Source organism: Piliocolobus tephrosceles, chromosome 7 (genome assembly GCF_002776525.5).
Source record: "Piliocolobus tephrosceles isolate RC106 chromosome 7, ASM277652v3, whole genome shotgun sequence".
Taxonomy (NCBI): Eukaryota; Metazoa; Chordata; class Mammalia; order Primates; family Cercopithecidae; genus Piliocolobus; species Piliocolobus tephrosceles.
Window position 1 is genome coordinate 82,888,772 of NC_045440.1, and position 21,896 is coordinate 82,910,667.

The following is a 21,896-nucleotide window of genomic DNA, read 5'->3' on the forward strand; positions in this document are numbered from 1 at the left end:
TATATGTATATACATATATATATGTATGTGTGTATATATATATGTATGTATGTGTATACATATATTCTCTCTTTTTTTATTATACTTTAAGTTCTAGGGTACATGTGCACAATGTGCAGGTTTGTTACATATGTATAATTGTGCCATGTTGGTGTGCTGCATCCATCAATTCATCAGCACACATCAACTTGTCATTTACATTAGGTATAACTCCCAGTGCCATACCTCCCCACTCCCCACTCCCTATAATAGGCCCCAGTGTGTGATGTTCCTCTTCCAGAGTCCAGGTGATCTCATTGTTCAATTCCTACCTATGAGTGAGAACATGCAGTGTTTGGTTTTCTGTTCTTGTGACAGTTTGCTGAGAATGATGGTTTCCAACTGCATCCATGTCCCTACAAAGGATGCCAACTCATCCTTTTTTATGGCTGCATAGTATTCCATGGTGTATATGTGCCACATTTTCTTAATCCAGTCTGTCACTGATGGACATTTGGGTTGATTCCAAGACTTTGCTATTGTGAATAGTGCCACAACAAACATATGTGTGCATGTGTCTTTATAGCAGCATGATTTATAATCCTTTGGGTATATACCCAGTAATGGGATGGCTGGGTCATATGGTATTTCTAGTTCTAGATCCTTGAGGAATTGCCATACTGTTTTCCACAATGGTTGAACCAGTTTACAATCCAATCAACAGTGTAAAAGTGTTCCTATTGCTCCACATTCTCTCCAGCACCTGTTGTTTCCTGACTTTTGAATGATTGCCATTCTAACTGGTGTGAGATGGTATCTCATTGTGGTTTTGATTTGCATTTTTCTGATGGCCAGTGATGACGAGCATTTTTTCATGTACCTGTTGGCTGTATGCATGTCTTCTTTTGAGAAATGTCTATCCATATCCTTTGCCCACTTTTTGATGGGGTTGTTTGTTTTTTTCTTGTAAATTTGTTTGAGTTCTTTGTAGGTTCTGGATATTAGCCCTTTGTCAGATGAGTAGATTGCAAAAATTTTCTCCCATTCCATAGGCTGCCTGTTCACTCTGATGGTAGTTTCTTTTGCTGTGCAGAAGCTCTTTAGTTTAATTAGATCCCATTTGTCAATTATGGCTTTTGTTGCCATTGCTTTTGGTGTTTTAGACATGAAGTCCTTGCCCATGCCTATGTCCTGAATGGTATTACCTAGGTTTTCTTCTAGGGTTTTTATGGTTTTAGGTCTAACATTTAAGTCTCTAATCCATCTTGAATTAATTTTCGTATAAAGAGTAAGGAAAGGATCCAGTTTCAGCTCTTTACTTATGGCTAGCCAATTTTCCCAGCACCATTTATTAAATAGGGAATCCTTTCCCCATTTCTTGTTTTTGTCAGGTTTTTCAAAGATCAGATGGCTGTAGATGTGTGGTATTATTTCTGAGGGCTCTGTTCTGTTCCATTGGTCTATATCTCTATTTTGGTACCAATACCATGCTGTTTTGGTTACTGTAGCCTTGTAGTACACTTTGAAGTCAGGTAGCGTGATGCCTCCAGCTTTGTTCTTTTGACTTAGGACTGTCTTGGCAATGTGGGGTCTTTTTTGGTTCCATATGAACTTTAAAGCAGTTTTTTCCAATTCTGTGAAGAAAGTCATTGGTAGCTTAATGGGGATGGCATTGAATCTGTAAATTACCCTGGGCAGTATGGCCATTTTCACGATATTGATTCTTCCTATCCATGAGCATGGAATGTTCTTCCATTTGTTTGTGCCCTCTTTTATTTCACTGAGCAGTGGTTTGTAGTTCTCCTTGAAGAGGTCCTTTACATCCCTTGTAAGTTGGACTGCTAGGCATTTTATTCTCTTTGAAACAATTGTGAATGGAAGTTCATTCATGATTTGGCTCTCTGTTTGTTTGTTACTGGTGTATAAGAATGCTTGTGATTTTTGCACATTGATTTTGTATCCTGAGACTTTGCTGAAGTTGCTTATCAGCTTAAGGAGATTTTGGGCTGAGACAATGGGGTTTTCTAAATATACAATCATGTCATCTGCAAACAGGGACAATTTGACTTATTCTTTTCCTAACTGAATATCCTTTATTTCTTTCTCTTGCCTGATTTCCCTAGCCAGAACTTCCAACACTATGTTGAATAGGAGTGGTGACAGAGGGTATCGCTGTCTTGTGCCAGTTTTCAAAGGGAATGCTTCCAGTTTTTGCCCATTCAGTATGATATTGGCTGTGGGTTTGTCATAAATAGCTCTTACTATTTTGAGATACGTTCCATCAATACCGAATTTATTGAGAGTTTTTAGCATGAAGGGCTGTTGAGTTTTGTCTAAGGCCTTTTCTGAATCTATTGAGATAATCATGTGGTTTTTGTCATTGGTTCTGTTTATATGCTGGATTACATTTATTGATTTGCATATGTTGAACCAGCCTTGCATCCCAGGGATGAAGCCCACTTGATCATAGTGGATAAGCTTTTTGATGTGCTGCTGGATTCGGTTTGCCAGTATTTTATTGAGGATTTTTGCATCGATGTTCATCAGGGATATTGGTCTACAATTCTCTTTTTTTGTTGTGTCTCTGCCAGGCTTTGGTATCAGGATGATGTTGGCCTCATAAAATGAGTTAGGGAGGATTCCCTCTTTTTCTATTGATTGGAATAGTTTCAGAAGGAATGGTACCACCTCCTCCTTGTACCTCTGGTAGAATTCAGCTGTGAATCCATCTGGTCCTGGACTTTTTTTGTTTGGTAGGCTATTAATTATTGCCTCAATTTCAGAGCCTGCTATTGGTCTATTCAGGGATTCAACTTCTTCCTGGTTTAGTCTTGGCAGAGTGTAAGTGTCCAGGAAATTATCCATTTCTTCTTGGGTTTCTAGTTTATTTGCATAGAGGTGTTTGTAGTATTCTCTGATAGCAGTTTGTATTTCTGTGGGGTCGGTGGTGATATCCCCTGTATCATTTTTTATTGTGTCTATTTGATTCTTCTCTCTTTTCTTCTTTATTAGTCTTGCTAAAGGTCTATCAATTTTGTTGATCTTTTCAAAAAACCAACTCCTGGATTCATTGATTTTTTTGGAGTGTTTTTTTTTGTGTCTATCTCCTTCAGTTCTGCTCTGATCTTAGTTATTTCTTGCCTTCTGCTAGCTTTTGAATCTATTTGCTCTTGCTTCTCTAGTTCTTTTAACTGTGATGTTAGAGTGTCAATTTTTAGATCTTTCCAGCTTTCTCTTGTGGGCATTTAGTGCTATAAATTTCCCTCTACACACTGCTTTAAATGTGTCCCAGAGATTCTGGTATGTTGTATCTTTGTTCTCATTGGTTTCAAAGAGCATCTTTATTTCTGCCTTCATTTCGTTATGTACCCAGTAGTCATTCAGCAGCAGGTTGTTCAGTTTCCATGTAGTTGAGTGGTTTTGATTGATTTTCTTAGTCCTGAGTTCTAGTTTGATTGCACTGCGGCCTGAGAGACAGTTTGTTATGATTTCTGTTCTTTTACATTTGCTGAGGAGTTCTTTACTTCCAACTATGTGGTCAATTTTGGAATAAGTGTGATGTGGTGCTGAGAAGAATGTATATTCTGTTGATTTGGGGTGGAGAGTTCTGCAGATGTCTATTAGGTCCACTTGGTGCAGAATTGAGTTCAATTTCTGGATATCCTTGTTAACTTTCTGTCTCAATGATCTGTCTAATGTTGACAGTGGAGTGTTGAAGTCTCCCATTATTATCATATGGTAGTCTAAGTCTCTTTGTAAGTCTCTAGGAACTTGCTTTATGAATCTGAGTGCTCCTGTATTGGGCGCATATATATTTAGGATAGTTACCTCTTCCTGTTGCATTGATCCCTTTACCATTATGTAATGTCCTTCTTTGTCTCTTTTGATCTTTGATGGTTTAAAATCTGTTTTATCAGAGACTAGGATTGCAACCGTTGCTTTTTTTTTTTGTTCTCCATTTGCTTGGTAGATCTTCCTCCATCCCTTTATTTTGAGCCTATGTGTGTCTCTGCACATGAGATGGGTCTCCTGAATACAGCAAACTAATGGGTCTTGACTCTTTATCCAATTTGCCAATTTGTGTATTTTAATTGGACTATTTAGTCCATTTGCATTTAACATTAATATTGTTATGTGTGAACTTGATCCTGTCATTGTGATATTAGCTGGTTAATTTGCTCATTAGTTGATGCAGTTTCTTCCTTGCATTGATGGTCTTTACATTTTGGCATGTTTTTGCAATGGCTGGTACTGGTTGTTCCTTTCCATGTTTAGTGCTTCCTTCAGTATCTCTTGTACAGCAGAGATTTTGGTGACAAAATCTCTAAGCATTTGCTTGTCTGTAAAGGATTTTATTTCTCCTTCACTGATGAAACTTAGTTTGACTGGATATGAAATTCTGGGTTGAAAATTCTTTTCTTTAAGAATGTTGAATATTGGCCCCCACTCTCTTCTGGCTTGTAGAGTTTCTACAGAGAGACCTGCTGTTAGTCTGATGGGCTTCCCTTTTTGGATAACCTGACCTTTCTCTCTGGCTGCCGTTAACATTTTTTCCTTCATTTCAACTTTGGTGAATTTGACAATTATGTATTTGGAGTTGGTCTTCTCAAGGGGTATCTTTGTGGCATTCTTTGTATTTCCTGAATTTGAATGTTGGCCTACCTTACTAGGTTGGGGAAGTTCTTCTGGATGATAACCTGAAGAGTGTTTTCCAACTTGGTTCCATTTTCCCCCCTCACTTTCAGGCACACCAATCAGATGTAGATTTGGTCTTTGCTCATAATCCCATATTTCTTGGAGGCTTTGTTCATTTCTTTTTCCTTTTTTTCTCTAGACTTCTCTTCTCGCTTCATTTCATTCATTTGATCTTCAATCATTGATATTCTTTCTTCCAGTTGATCAAGTCAGATACTGAAGCTTGTGCATTTGTCACATATTTCTCGTGTCATGGTTTTTATCTCTGTCAGTTCGTTTATGGCCTTCTCTGCATTGATTATTCTAGTTATCCATTCTTCCATTCTTTTTTCATGATTTTTAGTTTCTTTGTGCTGGGTACCTAGTTCCTCCTTTAGCTCTGATAAGTTTGATCAACTGAAGCCTTATTCTCTCAACTTGTCAGAGTCATTCTCCATCCAGCTTTGATCTGTTGCTGGCGATGAGCTGCATTCCTTTGGAGGGGGAGATGCGCTCTGATTTTTTGAATTTTTTTGAATTTCCAGCTTTTCTGCCCTACTTTTCCCCCATCTTTGTGGTTTTATCTGCCTTTGGTCTTTGATGCTGGTGATGTACTGATGGGGTTTTGGTGTGGGTGTCCTTTCTGTTTGTTAGTTTTCCTTCTAACAGTCAGGACCCTCAGCTGTAGGTCTGTTGGAGATTGCTTGAGGTCCACTCCAGACCCTGTTTGCCTGGGTATCAGCAGCGGAGGTGACAGAAGATAGAATATTGCTGAACAGTGAGTGCTGCTGTCTGATTCTTGCTCTGGAAGCTTCGTCTCAGGGTTGTACCCTGCCATGTGAGGTGTGAGGTGTCAGTCTGCACCTAGTGGGGGATGTCCCCCAGTTAGGCTACTCAGGGGTCAGGGACCCACTTGAGCAGACAGACTGTCCATTCTCAGATCTCAACCTCTGTGCTGGGAGATCCACTGCTCTCTTCCTATATATTCTCATTCTGTAGTCCATGTGTCTGCTAAGAGAGCACTGTTTCAGGCTGTAGGTCAGCAGGGCTAGACTCCAGCTTTGGGTTGGGTTCAAGTCTGTTCATGTATCTCATTTCAGGTGCATTAGGAGTGTACTTTTGTCATGACCATCAGCGATAACCCCATCAGATCACACCCCTTTTATTTTAATGCCTCTGCTCATATCATATCCACACACATTACAAAGAAAGTAACAAGTCTAAACTCAATACCGACGGGGTAAGGAAGTATCCTCATAGTGGGAAGAACTGCAAAATTACACAGCTAAGGGAAAAGATTCATAACTTTATAATAGGAAAGGAATGAAGAATGAAGAACAAGAATCTAATTTACCACAATAGTGTATCACACCACTTTCCTATTGAGAAACAATTTATCACTGCTTCAATGAAGGCATTCTAACTATATTATCCCTTGATGGTGGTTCAGAAGTGCCATCTTTCTAAATGAAGAAGTGCATAACACAAAATATCAGATCTTTATAAATGCTTGAAAAGGCTACTGATGACACCAAGTTTTTTAGTTAACTGGAAAGTACAAATGCACATTTTCTACTTCTATTACTTACATGCATTTCTCTTGGAATAACATAAATTTAAACATCACTGTCTGTGTTCAAGTTGGATCTTTTCATGCTTTCTAGACTTCTATCCCAACCACAATTGCTAATTCTTTGTACATCTGAATGTTTTCATAATACTGAAATTTATCTTTTTAGCTTTTTCTATATGACAGGAAAGCAACTGGTTGATTTCATTAAAATCAGAAAAACAATATGATCCAAGAAATTGTTTGGCCTCATACATGATCAAAAAACACTTTTATTGATTATGTATTTTTTCATTTCACTGGCTATTATGGCTTCATACAGACAATGTTTTAGTTTATGGAGATTCTGCACACTCAGTCCTGCTTGCATCTATTCTTTTGAAATTGTATAGAAAGTAAATGCTAATAACTGTGAATTACTGTTTATTTGTAACCTGCCAGGTCGAGGTGCATTCATTAACATTCATCTGGACTCTGGGGTTCCTTTCCTGAATAATATTCCAACTGAGTCTCTAAATGTTTGTAGAATCTTCAAAATTAATTTAAAAGTATTTTAATGGGGAGTTGTAACATAGATTCTTGTTCTTTATTTTTATTTTTAGCTTTTCAAGGAGTTCTTTTCAAGAGTGCCCCATGGTGGAGCTGGAAGTAGCCGCAATAGAAGACTGCTTCTTGCAGAGAGAAAGCTTGGTTTTGACATTTTACTTCTTTAACATTTCCTTCCCATCTTCTATCAAAAGCATCCATCAGGGGTCTGTTAAAGCACGTGGGGTATATGCTGTGAAAAACTGGTCACCTTTGATAGCCAATAGCAAAAGTGAGTCAAAGGTGACCTTTTCGTCTATTATGTAGCTCAGCTGAGGAGCTTGCTTTTTGAACTTTGCCAACTTAGCTTCTTCAGCCATGGAGTTCTTGCAATAGCCAATATGTGACAGCCCAGCATGCAAGTTAATTACTTCTTATTGTAAAAACCTGTAAAGTTCACTGTTCAAAACACTCCAGAGTTAGTGGTGTGGAACATACCCTCAAAAATTCAACAACAGCTCTAGGGGCCAGGAAGCAGTTCTGCTCATTCTCTTTATAACTGCTGTCAGCCTGTCTAACTATGCTCTGAATGCCAGGCTCTAGGCTAGGGGCTCTATGGAACAGACTTATGAAGTAGGTGATACTTTTAGATCTATTTCATAGGTGAGGAATCTGCAGCATAGAGAAAGTACAGTTGGGTCATGGTCATGCAACCATGAAGTGTAAGAATCAAGTCTCTATGATGCTAAAACATGTCTGTAACCACCACTAGTATCCAATACCTCTCATTGTATCTTCTCATTGGGATTGCATCACACCTGGGCAGTGGCCCAGGAGAAGCTTTAAGTAGATGATTGAACTTTAAAATCTTTTACATATGGTTATGTGTGTGTATGTATGTTTCCGTATCAAAACCAATTTGAGGGAAAATGTTGATTCCTCAAAATGTCGTTTCAAGGACAAAAGCCTAGAAAAAGAAGGATTGTAGAGTAGAAGATATAGTTTATAGGAATAAAGCACTTGAATTAGACCCTAAATTTTTCTTCCTACATGTGTGAACTTTGGAAAATCACCTTATGTTTTTGAGACCCACTTTTCTCATTTGTAAAATGCAGATACTTAAGGGAGGGGTCAATGAGACAATACATCCTACAATCTGTGTCTAATAATAGTAGGACTCAGCCACTAATAGGTGGGTTTGGTTTCCTGTAATTCCTATGCGTTTGTGTGTGCACATGTATGTGTGTGTGCACACGTATTTATGTGTGTACATAGGAGAAGGGGGGCAGGGGATGTTTATCATGTTGTTTTGACAAGTATGTCAATTTGACTTTCGTAAGTATTTCATAAAATATAATCCTGGTGGAGTTGATCAGTAATCCACATTAAGAACAGAAAACGGGCTGGGCGTGGTGGCTAACGCCTGTAATCCCAGCACTTTGGGAGGCTGAGACGGGTGAATCACGAGTTCAGGAAACTGGGACCATCCTGGCTAAGACGGTGAGACTCCGTCTCTACTAAAAATATAAAAAATTAACCGGGCATTGTGGCGGGTGCCTGTATTCCCAGCTACTTGGGAGGCTGAGGCAGGAAAATGGCATGAACACGGGAGGTGGAGCTTGCAGTGAGCCGAGATAGCGCCACTGCACTCCAGCCTGGGCGACAGAGCGAGACTACTTCTCAAAAAAACAAAACAACAACAACACAAAAAGTAGAAAATCAGTGGAGAAAAATGTTTACAACAATGCATGATATAATTTTTGAGATACAGTTATATCACATACACACTAATGCTTATGCTCTTGGCAGTGAGAATTCTTATTTTAAGTTCTGGGGTATGTGTGCAGGATGTGTAGTTTGTTACATAGGTAAACGTGTGCCATGGTGGTTTGCTGCACTGTCAACCCATTACTTAGGTATTAAGCCCAGCATGCATTAGCTATTATTTCTGATGCTCTCCCCACCCCCTCAGCCTTTCCCGACAAGCCCCAGTGTGTGTTGTTCCTTTCCATGTGCCCACGTGTTCTTATTGTTCAACTCCCACTTATAAGTGAGAACATGCAGTGTTTGTTTTCCTGTTCCTGCATTAGTTTGTTAAGGATAATGGCTTCCAGCTTCATCCATGTCCCTGCAAAGGACATAATCTCATTCATTTTCATGGCTGCATAGTATTCCATGGTGTATATGTACCACACTTTCTTTATCCATTGATGGGCATTTGGGTTGATTCCATGTCTTTTCTATTGTGAATAGTGCTGTAATGAACATACACGGGCACTGAAAATTCTAATGTGATTACCTTAGTATAGTGGACTTAAAGACATCATTGTTATAAATTGCTCCCCCCTCCCCCCCGGCCTTGGTAGAGGAACAACTCTTTTATATAGAATTTTATACTGGGAAAGAACAATAATTATACTAAATAAAAGTTGCATAGCCTTTTGGCCAGGCACAGTGGCTCACGCCTGTAATCCCAGCACTTTGGGAGGCCGAGGTGGGTGGATCACCTGAGGTCTGGAGTTCAAGACCAGCCTGGCCAACATGGTGAAACCTCATCTTTACTAAAAATAAAAGAAAATTAGCTGGGTGTGGTGGCACAGGCCTGTAGTCCCAGCTACTCAGGAGGCTGAGGCAGGAGAATTGCTTGAACCTGGGAGGCAGAGGCTGCAGTGGGCCGAGATCAGGCCACTGCACTTGCACTCCAGCCTGGGCCACAGAGCAAGACTCTTTCTCAAAAAACAAAAAAATTATATAGCATTTTTCATATATTTAACCCTGGTAAACAGCATGACTTTCTTGATATTTTCAAAAGACAAATTCAACTCTTATTTATTTATTTATTTTTGAGATGAAGTCTCACTGTTGCCCAGGCTGGAGTGTAGTGATGAGATGTTGGCTCACTGCAACTTCTGCCTTCTGTATTCAGGCAATTCTACTACCTCAGCCTCCTGAGTAGCTGGGATTACAGGCACATGCCACCACGCTCAGCTAATTTTTGTGTTTTTAGTAGAGATGGGGTTTTGCCATGTTGGCCAGGCTGGTCTCAAACTCCTGACCTCAAGGTTGTCCACCTGTTTCAGCCTCCCAAGGTGCTGGGATTACAGACATGACCCACTGGGCCTGGCCTCAAATTTTATTTAAATTAGAAAACTACATATTATCCAAATTTTAGGCTACCCAGAGCTAGCCTAAAATTCTGAAAACTACAAAATAATATTTTTAATTTTGGAAGGCACACATTATATTGGCATTCCCTATAAACAATACTCCTTTGCAGTTTCAAAAACTGTAGCTATGTGAATAAAAGTTTCCAGTCCCTTCTTTCTATTGTTCATTTGACTTTTAGAAAATAGAGTAGTGCATTGGGCAATGTAAATTCTATAGATGGTTTATGACTCAAAAGCACACCTTTTGTCACCTAGATTGTTCACTGATCAGTCATGAATGACTGAAAGAATGGAAAAAACAAACAAAAAAAATCTATAAGATGTCTCTTAGTTTAGGCACTGGGAATCCAGCAGGAATAAAACAGGGATAGAGCATATAGTGTAGCCAGACCATTTTTACAGGTTTTCTCATTTATTTAATTAGAGAACTGACATTAGACCTTCTCTCTGAATAAAGGTAGCTCCATGACTTGTAATGCCAATTGTCTATGTTATATTTTTGATTTCATCTTAATAATGCCAAGGTCTTCGTATTAGAACAACAGGAATTAGCATCTAGCTGTGAATAGTTAAGTCTCCTTGTATGCTAAAAAACCTCTTTTCTTAAAATTCCCAAGGCTAATTTATGTGTCAGGATAGGTTATTTAATTTGATGTATTTCTCTGACCTTGACATAACAGAACTTCAAATATCACTAAAAATTCTTAGCACCAGGCAGTCCAGTTGTGATTCAGGATTTAGCTACTTATTCAATTTTTGGCAAGAGTTTCTAACATGTCAGCTGAACAGATTTTTCATTCTCTGTGTTTTTGATCCCATAAAATCAAATTGCTAGTACCTGTGTTTTTGATCCCATAATTTCTCCGTTCACATTTATAGCTGTTCCCTGGCCAGGTTTGGGTAAATGTCTGTTGCTGCTGATTCATGGGCACTCTGGCTGGCCTCAGAAAGGACAGAGTGAAGTTTCATAGAGCACTTTGGCATGTCTCTCTCCACCATTTCTCATAGTCTCTGGGCATAAATAATTTGTTAGGTACAGAATGTGCAGAAGTATAAAGAAGAGTGGCTGATGAGAAAGTGAGTCAGGAGTCATTATTAGGTGTGTGCACAACTGATGGAAGATTTAGGATGCCAAAGAGTTTGGAGGTAATCTAATAGTGGAGAGAGAGTCCTTGAGTATGGGAATAGTGTAATGAAAACTATATCTTATAAGAAGACCTTGAAGTGGTGCCTTGGTTAAGCTGATATGGGGAGGAAATGGGAGGCCATAACAAGTAATCATAGGATTGACATGTGATAATGAGGTTTTAATGATTGTTTTAAGATTTCCTGCTTAAACAGAATGCAATCAGAAGTAAAAAATGGCAATTTTTCCCCTCAGGTTTTGAACAATTGGAAAGCCTAAAGATATAGACAGTCTTGAAAAAAAACTTAGGGAATGAGTTTAAGGTTCTAATTTTCAACCTTCATTGTTCATCCTAGATTTCTTCATATCATGCTTCTGTCTTGACAATGCAGTCCTTACCCTTGACTGAATGATGTAGAAGTAATTGCAGATTTTTGTAATTAAACATTGTTACTAGAAAGAGGAGTTTTAGGTAACTCATAATTACCTAAATATGTACCTAAAAATATCTACCTATCTATCATTTTTCTATTGATATAAAATTGCTTAATATAATGCGATCTTTATTAACAAAAATACAAATTATAAAATTACAAAATGTAAATTTTATCGAATTATAAATTTTTCATCATCATCTATTTTCTCATGAATTCAGCAAATATCTATCCTCTTACAAACTTGTAAGTAATATTTATAAAGCCTTTCAGGATACTTTGAAAGACAGATCACTGTGGGTTTTGATCTTGCACTTCTGAGTTCCCTATAGAGCCCACCACTTCGAGGTTCTCACTGGTAATATTAGATAAGACAATGATAGCCACATAAACCACTTAATTTGTACCTAGGATTTGACATAGATGAAAAAACTGACTAAAAAATAAGAAGGAGCATGTTATGGCATGTGGTGGTATTTTTCTGTATTTCTTTTTAAGCTCATATATACATTCATTAAAGAGGAATGATAAAGCCCAGGCTACTGTTATTATTTCATATCAACTCTCTGGCTCTGTGCTCATATGTTATTCACTAACCAAATTTGCTATTCTGACCTGAAGTGTGCTGTTGTGTAAAATATGCACTAAAATTTGAAAATTAGTACAAAAAAACCCCTATAAATTATCTCAACAATTTTCATATTGATTAATATCTTGAAATCAATTTTTGAAATATTGAGTTAAGCAAAATATATTATTAAAGTTATTTTATTTTTAATGTAGTTACTAGAAAAAAAATCAAAAATTAAACATGCAGCTCACTTATTTTTATAAGACAGTACCGTTCTAGATTAAACGTTCTTCCAAACAGTTACACAGATGAGTAGGCTTATGAAAATTCTATTTGCCAGAATTCCTTTGGCTCTGTTGTCAGTAAAATGCCATATTTGTTAGGGTCACATCTGTCCTCCCACACTCCTACATATCATTACATAAGAGAGCAAAAGCATCTGCTTGAAGTAAATATAAATGTGTACTTCTATGAACACCAAACAGAGAAACACCACAGGAAGGAGAGCAGCTGTTACTGCATTTTAAAAAGACTTACTGATTTATTTTTAATTGGCATGTGATTGCTATGTCTTGCCAGATCTGTCTCAGCTCAATGCATTTGAGGTCTGTGATAATCCTTGAGGATGATCCAGTCTGCTAGGGGCCATCACATTTCAATGAACTGTGTGAATCTTGGGCAAGTTACACCAATCTATATTGTCTTGGCAATAAAAAACCTTAGGTCTTAGAGAAGAGACTCTTCTTCTTCTTCCTCTTCCTCTTCTTATTCTTCTTCTTCGACACAAATGTTTTTCTATTGCCTTCATCTAATGAGATGAATGTTTAGAAGAGTCAATGCTTTTCCTAGGATCAGCCACTCATCTACTCAGCCTCCTCTGACTGTGGCAGCACATATAGGTGCCATGAGAAGGTTGACCTGATCTCGTTAATATCAATCTTAAATGGGGAGAAAAGAATTTTCTTGTTGAATACCTGCTATGCACTAGACATTAAAGGCTGTTACAGATGTACTCTCAATTAATTCTTACTCCAAACTCATGAGAATTAAAAAAAAAAAACTTTCAATTTTAAATTCAATTTTAAATAAGCAAAAAAAAAAAAAAAAGGCTAAAATGTAGACACAATGAAGACTAGATTTAAAATCAGCTCCCTCTGAGTCTATGCATGATTTTTCATGTTTTGTTTTCCTAGGAATGCATTTCCTGTTTCATTAATTACTAAACATCAATACATGTTTTAATATTCCTTTTTTGGTTTATGTACTATTTTGATTTCTTCTGCAATTATAGTTAAAATGAAAAAAATATGATTTTTTTTACCTTATACATATCACATTGACTTTTTATGCAACCTTTCTTATTACTTACTCATACTTTCTAAAATGTATACTCCACAGATTGACTTTTAATCATATTGAACATCTTCTGGTCATAATTAAACTGCTACTTCTTCAAAAATAACGGCTAAGAAGTATATATGGGTTTTACTACATTCCAGGAATAGCTTTCAACATTTGACATATAACTTATTTAATTATTTACCAAATTCCATGACTTAGGTACTATTACACCATTTTACAAATAAGAAAACTGCAGCAATAGAGATTTGTGATGACTAAGTGAAGAGCCTATATCAAGTCAGTTGACCTGCCTCCCAAGTCTATGTGCTTAAACTCCTATATTATTCTTCCTCTTCTTAATTAATGGGTTACCAAGTCTTTATTGTTCTCTCTTAAAAGATATATAAATTTAATGCCAGCCTCCATTTCCTAGGAAGAATGATAGGACCTATCAGAGAAACACTGTGGAAGATGAACTGAATTTAAGTAGTGAAGTTTTGAAACACTGACGAATCTTTAAATTATCCTTAGTGCTTTGAGTCTTCTGCATCTATACTTTGTAAATTATATACAGTATATCTTTTATTATAGGAATTCAATAATAATTCAAATCCAATTCAAATTTACCCAGTGTTGACTAAAACCACTGGTAAAACAATGGAGGAATTTTGGGGCATTGCTACTAGTTGGCATTTGCATCTTTTTCTAGGTCTCTGATCTTTCAGATGAAAAGGAAGAACAGAATGTAGTATTGGAAAGACGGAATAAATGGGTCAAGTCCTTGCCAATCTTGAACTCACCAGTGATAGTGGTGTGATAAGAGACTCATCTAAACCATTAAGATCTTTGGGTCTTAAAGTTGAAAAGACCCGTTTTCTTAAGTGAAACAACTCAGAAACATGAAATCAAATTTTTCATGTTCCTACTTATAATTGGGAGCTAAATAATGAGTACAAATGGGCAATGGACGTAGAGTGTGGAATAATAGTCATTGAAGACAAGGAAAGATGGGAAGGGGCGAGTGGGGAGAAGGATGAGAAATTAGTTAATCGGTGTAATGTACACAATTCGGGTGATGGCCACAATAAAAGCCTATACTTCACTACTGTGCAATATATTCATGTAACAAAACTGTACTTATATCCCTTAAATATATACAAATTTTAAAAAAGAGAAAAAGAAGAGACCCAAAGAGAAAGAAAATGGCAGTATATTCTGAGTGTAAATAGGATATGGGGGCTTCACTAAGAAAATCAGGCAAGATGAATTTTTTTTTAACAGACATTTTCTGGTACCATATTTGCAGAGATACATAACATAATATTCATTCAAAAGACTAGTTCTGCTTACTTTGAATTAGTCCTTCTACATATTCTAATTCTTTTGATACAGTCAACATTCAAAAAGTGTATCAGATCAGCTGCATCTTTCAGTAGAAATTTCCCTTTACCTTCATAACATGTAACTCAAAGTTTATTAGAGGCTTTCATTGATATTAAGAATTTTGTTTTCAAAACATACAGTAAAGTGCACAAAAATGATCTTAAATTTTTCGGCTCTAGTTCTGGAAATAAGTTCCTGTGTATTTTTCCTATTGTTCTGAGAATATGTGGAAAATGATGCAGAATTTAATGGATGAAAGGATTTAGTGTATAGTCTATTTCCTTGATATTTTTGTGCTTGGAAATCTCTTAGCATTACAGTTGTTTCTGATTTTGAAATGGGATGTATAAAATTTTAATTCATATGTAATTCTCTCTGTTGACTTGCTATGTGAGTGTGTGCTTGAAGATTGTAAAGGCAGGACAGCTTAAAGTATATATTGCTCTGAAATGTGTTTGTTATATTGAGAATAAAGATCTATGTAGGCTTCTGTATTGGTCACAGAATGAAAGGTTTACTTACCAAGTACATTTCTCTGATGAGTCAAGCTATCCTTCAGCTTTTGTAACATTTACCCTTCTTTTCCCCTGTTCCTGGGGTTCAGGTTCTTGTTTCAGCTTATCTCTTTTATTCAGTATCAATCCCATATAAGTACATTTGGGAGTGTCTGTGTTACCAGGTAGCCATACTCTCTCCACTTTTCTGTACAAAGATCACAGAACAAGGAACTAGCTAAAAATCGTAGGAAAGCATTCTTACTGTAAAATGTGCTATACTATTATTCTGTTAAATTCTACAGCTTTCAAATGTTAGTTCACACAAGGAAATACATAAACAAAACTTAGTAGTAAAATGATTGCATTCTGTCTCTTTTCTTTCCTCTTGAAGACTTCCATGTCACTTTTTTTTTTGTTTAAAATCATCCAATCTCTGCCCACTGCACCTTGAATTAATCTAATCCTTTGAGATGACCTACAAGGTTCCCTGAGATCAGGCCACTTAGACCTCATCTCTTTGATTTCCCCATCACTCACTGTGCTCCATTACACTGATTCCTCTTCCATTCCTTAAACATGCTGAGCTCTTTTCTGACTCAGGGTCTTGGCATTTGTTATTCCCTTGAGCCAAAATATCTTCTCTCAGATTTTCACACCATTCAAGTTTTAGCTCAAATATTACTTTCTCAGAGAAGTTTTAATTCTCCACTTACCTTAAGATAATTGCCATCTCCACCCTAGGTCACCTTACCCATTTCAAATTATATTTTTTATTTATTTCCCTCTCTGCACTCTTCTCTCTACACTGTATTTTAAGTTCCATGAGATCAAGGATCTTGTAATATATGTTAATCCTTGTATTTCCAACTTAGAGAATTCTTCCTAGTGTATAGTAAGTGTTGAATAAATACTTGAGTGGATGAATGGCTAAAGTAGTCACAATACAACTTATGCTTTACATAGCTGTACTTGAATCAGCTTTGCATTTGGGCATGATTTGTGCAAAGGTTATAAAATAGCTTTCACCAAAGGAGACAAAATGAGAAAAATGGCTTTTGAAAGGACTGTATTTATTATGTGACTGAGGAGCTGACAACAGTCTTCTTGATGAAATAAAAATTCACAAAACAGTTCAAAGGACTAAAAGGAAATTTAATATAAATTGTGTGGTAGCACCTCTGAAAATTATAAAATTAGACTAATTGCATACAGAAGTTTCTTTGTTTGACCATAATTATTATTTGGAATCACCTATGCCCTGAATCTATCTTACTAGATTTCAGGAAGAAAAAGACAATTACTTGGGCACAAATGCATTTTGTTCCTTTCTTACTGCAGAGCTCCAATGCTTTTGGTTTGATAAATTGCCTAAACTACCTGGCTGGCTTGAAGGGAAAGTTATGTTTTTACATTTATATTAAACAGAAACTTGCGCTTTAAAAATAAATCATCACATCTGATGGTATTGCCTCTCTTTCATTTGTTTGCTATCAAGTGTGAGTTAAAGGTTAGGTGCGGAACAATCTCAGGGGTGCAATTTACGCTTCCAGGTAGCAGTAAAGCCCTGTAACCAATAACCATCACAAACGGAGGAGCTGTCAGATACTAAATTCATTGCTTCCATTCCTGAAGTCCTTTTGTTTTTAGAAGACACTGAAATATGTTCTCTTTTCTTAGTTTACGAGAATGTCTAAGATGTCCTTTGACCTGTCTTTTGGCACCATACAATAAATATAGAAAAAATGACCTACCTCCTTAAAAATCACATTTTGGAGGAAAGGGAGTGGGCACATAGAAGTTATACTGACTGACAATCACTGTATTGTCATAGAGCTTTTAAAATTTGGTGCAGAACTTTAAATAAGGCCATGGAAGATTCAGCATCATTTTTGGTGGGCAATGTATTCTCACTACAAGCCTTCCTTGGGGGAAAATATATAAACTGTAGTATGTGTTAGGTTTGTCTTCAGCTTGCCTAACACGCTATCATATCTGACTGGGTGCTAGTGTCTTCCAGGACCTTGAAGTTCTTGAACTTGAAGTTCACTACGGACTTTCGCTAGGTTGTTCTTCAATGTTTTACTTTTTCTAGGCTTTCTAAATGACTACAGCAATAAATGTCCAGTTGTGTGATTTTTAAAAGCTCTCTTAGTTTCTCCGGGCCCAAATACTCTCCTTTGCAGGACGTTGCTACAAAAGACATTATCCAAGATCTTTCCCAGCTCTAAAATGAAATGGCAAAGTAATTAATGCCGTTCTCCTTAAGGGGCAGCTGTTTCGGATAAGATTTGAGTAACATTAATTTATGTAATCTATATTTTTGTCATTTTTCAGCAGAAAGAAGTAGATTAACTGTGTTTTGTTAATTTTTATAAGCAATCTTTACTAAATGAAAGAAGGCATTCAGGATGAAAGCATTATAAACGCAGCAAGGATTCTGTCTTCCCCACAGTCACCTTTTCAATATGGCAAACAGCAGTGGGGCTGGGGGCCAATGAGGGAGGCATCAGATTCTATTAATTGAGGAGGTGAGGTAATCCCTGGGAAAGAACTGGCCCTGAAGGAAGGTGTCAGGGAAATAAATTTTTCCAAGAACAAAACCTTTGGCATTAGAAGAAATAACTTATTGTGAAGACAGTTTATCAATTTTCATTTGTTCCCATTTCTGGTCCATGGACATATCCTACAGGTTAAGAATAAAACATACAGTAATGAAAAATAGACTTGTTCAGCTACTCAGGAGGCTGAGGTGGGAAGGTTGCTGGAGCCCAAGAGTTCAAGGCTGCATTGAGCTATGGTTGCGCCACTGCACTCCAACCTGGGCAACAGAGTAAGATACAGCTCTTAAAAAAGTGATAATAGATTTATCTGACTAAAATATATAAACTGTTGGGACATAAAGCTTCTCACCTTGACCCCCACCAGTAAAGTATAACAAAAAGGCTGACATTATTTGATCTATTACCACGGTAATAGACTTTGATGACACCATATATTGGTCCTGCTTTCTAGCATGCAATGGTAGAGCACCATTAACAACCAGTGGGAGTTAATTTCTTCTTGAGAATATGTAAAATATCTTCTGGAAATTCCTCAAACACTTGAGGGTCACTGAGGGAGACTCTTCACAGGGCTGAAGTTCAGCCTGGGTAAGTGTTTCTGAGCCAGTAAAATTGCAGTTTTTGTTGCTGTTTTTTACAATTCATCAGACCCCATTAGAACATTGTGAAAGCTCAGGCAACTAATATATACATGAATCCCACTTGGCAAAAACCTGAAGCAGTGAATTTAATACAATGAGATATGTTTGTTCAAAGCTTAGCAATAGATACTCAGATGTTTGAAGAAAAAAGTTTAGATTTACATCACTTAAATACTAAATTATCGGGCCACAGAAATTGATGCTGTGTCATTTTTGTGATAATTGCATAAACCATTGCCTAAAGTGATATGGCATCTAAAATATCTGAAGATCACTTATAAAATATACATTAGAGCAGATGGCCACAAGGAGAGCCAATTGGACAGAATAATAAACAATACAAATTAAGAAATTCATAGTTAATTAAAGAAGATAAGGAGTACTTAAAAGGGACATAAAGACCTCCGGACCTTCTCAAACAAAGAATTAACATGTTGGTGCTATGCCATGCTCTCCTCTTCTTGTGCAGCTAATGAAAGGACAGTGATGTGCAGAACAGATGAAAAGACTTCATTAGAATGCTATCTTCAATAACCCAAATCCCTTGACTCAACATACAGGGACAGAGTGTCATAAATTCTTGTGTAATTTGGTCTGGGTATTCCTCTCTTTTATTCTGCTATATGCATTCGGATCCCATTAACTTTTAAAAGGACTTTCATGCACAGACGATAATAGGCACATTTAGTGGGCACAATGACTTAGTGTACTTTATAGTCTTCAACTCTGGGAAGCACTGCTTTATAGAATGTTAATTCTCAAGGGCCTTGCCCTTAGCAGGTGCTCTTCAATCAATATTTGTGGAATGAATAAAGAAGATTGTTCCGGGAGAAAAATAAACTCTTTTCCTTTAGATTAAAAAGTATTTTACACTTTTATTTAAAGGGTCATCTGCTAAATCTTATCCATTTTTCAAGATCCACTTCAAATTAACATGTATATTCATCATCTATTCATTCACTTATTTATTCATTCAACAGTCAACATTTATTGAACACCTACAGGATACTAGCCATTTTCTTACATACCGATTAATCAAACATGGTGTTTATTTTTGATGGATTTATTGTTTAAAGGGGCAACTAAATATGTAAATAATTTACATAGTACAATGAAAGAAATGCTATAATAAAAATATGTACAAATTCTAGGCAAGCACGAAAGGAGAAATTCTATTTTTGCTCAATGAGGGTAAAAGCGAAAAAAGTTTGATGACAGGAGTCAGAAAAGATAACTTCCAAACTGAATTTAAAATGAAGCATTGGTAACTCCAGCCTGCAGGCCACATCTGACTCTTGTCTGTTTTGCTGTAACAATACAGCCATGCCCATTTATTCACCACAATGTCTATGGCTGCTTTCACGCTACAACACAGCAGAGGAGTTAAGTAGTTGTGACAGTGACAGTATGGCTGGTGAGGCAGAAAATACTCTGGTCCTTTACTTAATTGCTGAAGTCTCATTATAAAGTTTAACAAATAAGAGCTGTTTATTATAGGTGAACAAAGAAAGTGACTTGTTGAAATGGAATCTGCTCCTGGTGAAGATGCTGTGAACATTGTTAAAACCACAACAATGGATTTAGAATATTCCATAAACTTAATTGATATGGCACTGGCAGGGTTTGAGAGGACAGACTCCAATTTCGAAAGAAGTTTTACTGAAGGTAAAGTGCTATCAAACAGCATCACATGCTACAGAGAAACCTTTTGTGAGAGAAAGAGTCAACTGTTGTGCCAAGTTTTATTGTTACCTTAAGAAATTGCCAGAGCCACTGTAACCTTCAGCAACCACCACCCTGATTAATCAGATGCCATCAATGTGGAGGAGAGACCCCACATTAGCAAGATTACAACGTGCTGAGGGCTCAGATGATTGTTAGCACTTTTTTTTTTTTAACAATAAAGTATCTTTAAGGTGTATAAATTTTTTTTATTTGACATAATGTTATTGCCTACTTAATGTAGTAAAATATAGTGCAAACATGACTTTTATATGCATTGAGAAACCAAAAAAAAAAAAAAAAGCTGTATGTGACTTGCTTTATTGAAATATTCACTTTATTGTGGTGATCTAGAAGTGAACCTGCAATATCTCCAAGATATCTGTAATTATTAGTCTCTTTTTTTTGAGATGGAGTCTTGCTCTTATTGCCCAGGCTAGAGTGCAATGGCACGATCTTGGCTCACTGCAACCTCCGCCTCCTGGGTTCAAGTGATTCTCCTGCCTCAGCCTCATGAGTGGCTGGGATTACAGGCATGTACCACCTTGCCCAGCTAATTTTGTATTTTTAGTAGAGACAGGGTTTCTCCATGTTGGTCAGGCTCGTCTTGACTCCCAACCTCAGGTGACCGACCTGCCTTGGCCTCCCAGAGTACTGGGAATACAGGCATGAACCACTGAGCCTGGCCTGTAATTATTGATCTTCAAGGACTTACTACTGCCATTTTGTTCATTGTTTTCAGTTTGTTTTATAAAAGATTTGTTCCTTTCTTCCTCTGTTGCTGTTTTCTTTTGTGATTAGGTAATTTTTCTCTAGTGGCAGGCTTTGAGTCCTTAATTTTCATTTTTTGTGCATCTACTATAGATGTTTGCTTTGTGGTTACCATGAGGCTTATATAAAACATCTTACAGTTACAAGTTCTTTCAAATTGCTAACAACTTATACAAGTTTTAAGTGTGTTTGCTAGTGTTTTAAATCTGTCTTCTGTGAGATACGTGTTAAATCATTTTGCAAATGAAAGTCACTATATAATTTTAGACATTATGATATATAATTTTTAATAAAGATTGAATTGAAAATCTAAATTTCTCCATCTACCTCTCTCATCTATAGAGCTAGAAATAAGAAGGGTAGGGGCCAAAGTTTACTTGTGATAAGTCACTTCTCTCTATAGTCATGGTGCAAAATAAGAAGCATCCTTAAAATTCTTTCTCCCCTAAGTTTCATGTATAACTCAGGATGGAAAATGAAGTAAGATGTTCTCTTTCTTTGCACTTACAGGAATGCCTTGATCTTTAGACTTTAAAGTCACACTTAGTTCTGGATAAATATGACCTTAAATTATTGACCTCAAATTATTATATAAGGCAACAATACTCTCATTTAAGTTCACCATTGACCATTCAACAGACTTTGGAAAGACACCAATGACCTACTCTTAAAAGGTATAATATCCACTCCATTATCAAATATGCATTTACCTTTCTAGTCTCCTCAATCTCTCACATTATTGATGAGTGAATATCATGAGAATAAAATGGTGATGAACAGTGTTTTCGCTTAAGTTAACTTCTCTAAACAGGAGAAAATTAGAGTTAAGACAGAACCTGTCTATTTATCGACTTAAATTGCAATTCATATGAAATATGGAAAGACCCTTGAGGACTTTGAGTAAAAGCCATCTTTGCACAATGAGATTTCTTAT